This window comes from Dipodomys spectabilis, unplaced genomic scaffold (assembly GCF_019054845.1).
Source record: "Dipodomys spectabilis isolate Male_0828 unplaced genomic scaffold, ASM1905484v1 ptg000191l, whole genome shotgun sequence".
Classification (NCBI taxonomy): Eukaryota; Metazoa; Chordata; class Mammalia; order Rodentia; family Heteromyidae; genus Dipodomys; species Dipodomys spectabilis.
In genome coordinates, this window is record NW_024870868.1 from 1,940,374 (window position 1) to 1,942,823 (window position 2,450).

Consider the following 2,450-nt stretch of genomic DNA (forward strand, 5'->3'; position numbering starts at 1 on the left):
TTGTTGGGGAGGAGGGTTGGGTGGGGTCGGGGGAGGCAGGGAAGGCATGTGAAGGGTAAACAAAGGAGGAGGCTGCAATGCTTGATAAGAAATGTACTCATTATCTTGCCCATGTAATTGTTACCCCTCTGTACATTATGTTCACAATAAAAATAAAAATAATAAAAATCATTACCAATTTAAGGCCTAATAATGAAGAGAAATATATGGACTTCTCTTGCAACTATGAAAATATTTGGTGATAAAATGGCAGTAGTGTAAGTTCCTGCCTGGTTGGAAGGTAGACAGGTCAAGACATTAGGTAATCATGCATGTGAACAATTTTTCACCTTCTTGGCTTTAGCTACTTTTGAAATGGTAGGTATCATAAACAATCATATTTTGATAAAATGCCTTCTAGTATGAACAGTTCTGGCTAAACTGTTCATCTCTCTATGATCCCTGTAACTAAGATTAGTTTTGTTCCAGTAATACAATCTATGCTCTCAGAGTAAGATATTCTGGTTGGTCTGTTCTTTCATGGAAGAAGGGTAAAGGGTCAGGTAGACATTTGTGCCAATAAGACCTCATTTGGGAAAATTTCAGCTCCATATATTTAGAAGTAGCTCTTAAACAAGGCTTACTTTGAATCCATTGGCTTCACAGAGCTAACACAGTTGGATAAATAAGTACTTGAAAAAGCCGTCTCCTTTGGACTTAGCTATAAATACTTGAAAGTATGATCAGATTCTAAATGAAAAAGACTTAAAATAGTCATTGACAAAAAGATTGCAAATGTGAGCAATCAACTGAACAACATATTTTTTTCAACTATTCACAGAATTTTAGGGAAATAAGATTAATAGCATTTTTAGGAACAATAAGGTTCCCTTGTTACAAATAGGCACCTAAGCATATAAGCCTGTATAAATATTTCATCATTAACTACTTAAATTTACAGGATACTACATTCTTCAGCAGCTTTATACCAAAATTACAACAATACAGAGATTAACATGGCACTTGTACAACGATGATATGAAAATTTGTGAAGTATTCAAAATTTTTCATTCTTCAGATGCAAGAAATGAAAAACAGCTATTAAAAAGTTGGTTGGTTACAAAATTACAAGTGTAACAATACACGTAATTCATATAATTAAAAGTTACTTTGACATCAATGTATTAAATTTTCACCTTAGAAAGGCCTTTACATAGCATAACCTTTACACAACTTTTGAAATTAGACAACATTGTCGTTTTATCCCAAAGAAATATAATACTATAATATCAAATGCAGTTTCTTCCAAGTGGATCTTCAGACCTGGTTTGACATATTGGTGACAGTTCCAGTGTATTTTTGCTATCTCAATTTCCAGCAGCAAGATGCAAGGGGGTCAAGAAGCCTCTAGTTTGGGCATTGTTATCTGCATCATGAAGAAGAAAGAAGCCACTCTGGTATTATTACACGTATATGCACTGTGCAGGGGTGTCCAGCCATCTACAGTTATTTCATGTGCCCCTTGAGCCACCAACTCATGGACAATGTCTAAGTGTCCACTGTAGACTTCCCGATGAAGAGGGGTATACTCATAGTCATCCCTAGTATTCACATGAGTGGCCTTTTTGGAAATTATTCTCTGCACTGTAGTAAGCTGGTTATTTTCAGCAGCCCAAAGAAGAAATTTGCTTGGATCCTTCTCCATTTTTTTTCTTGCAATTGTTACCATTCCTCACTTTTTCATCTTGTTCCTCATCTTCATCAGAATTTCCTAACCAAATACTTTGAGTGCTAGTGGAAATGAGGTGTCCATGTATTTCCCTAATAGTTCATGTTGGTTGAACTGGTCAGAAATATCTGGTGAATTTTCTGCGTATGTTATTTCACCATGATTTATTTTCTTTTTCCATTTTTACTATTCAAAATTATTCTAACTGGAGATTAGGGAATAAATACAGAGCAGAGGAAAGATGTTCCTCCATATTCAAAGGTACAGACTGAAAATGAGGACCAGTGGTGTCTTCATGTGGAACTTATACTAGGAATGAGAAAATGTGAAATAATGCCTCCTATATAAATGATTTGGGAAATGGCAGTGCAGAAAGTGAAATGATGCAACCCAAAATATAAAACAATATAAATAAGGATAATTATGGAGTAATCATATTATCTATGAGAGCCATGAAAGAGAGAGATGAGCTATCCACAAAATCCATGCCTCTGATCAATTTATAGAACAAGCAGAAATTTGTTTTAAAAAAGATGGAAATAGAATTTATGTATTTACTTGAAATTAGTAAATACCTTTTTAATAGCCTACATAAGAATCTAAATCCTTGATAGTACTAGTAACAGATCTGACTGAAATCAGTTGAATCACACTTTTCCTGTACAATGAAGGAATAGGTACAGGCTAGGAAAGCAGCTAGAAAAGGCAGGCCGATTTTATCTGTGAGAAAACTTTGTGGAAA

At 34.7% G+C, this 2,450-nt stretch overlaps 1 pseudogene; it reads left to right on the top strand.

The window, feature by feature from the left end:
• Positions 1 to 946: 946 nt before the first annotated feature.
• LOC122121628 lies at positions 947 to 1,047 on the top strand (annotated as a pseudogene).
• The last annotated feature ends 1,403 nt before the right edge of the window (positions 1,048 to 2,450 follow it).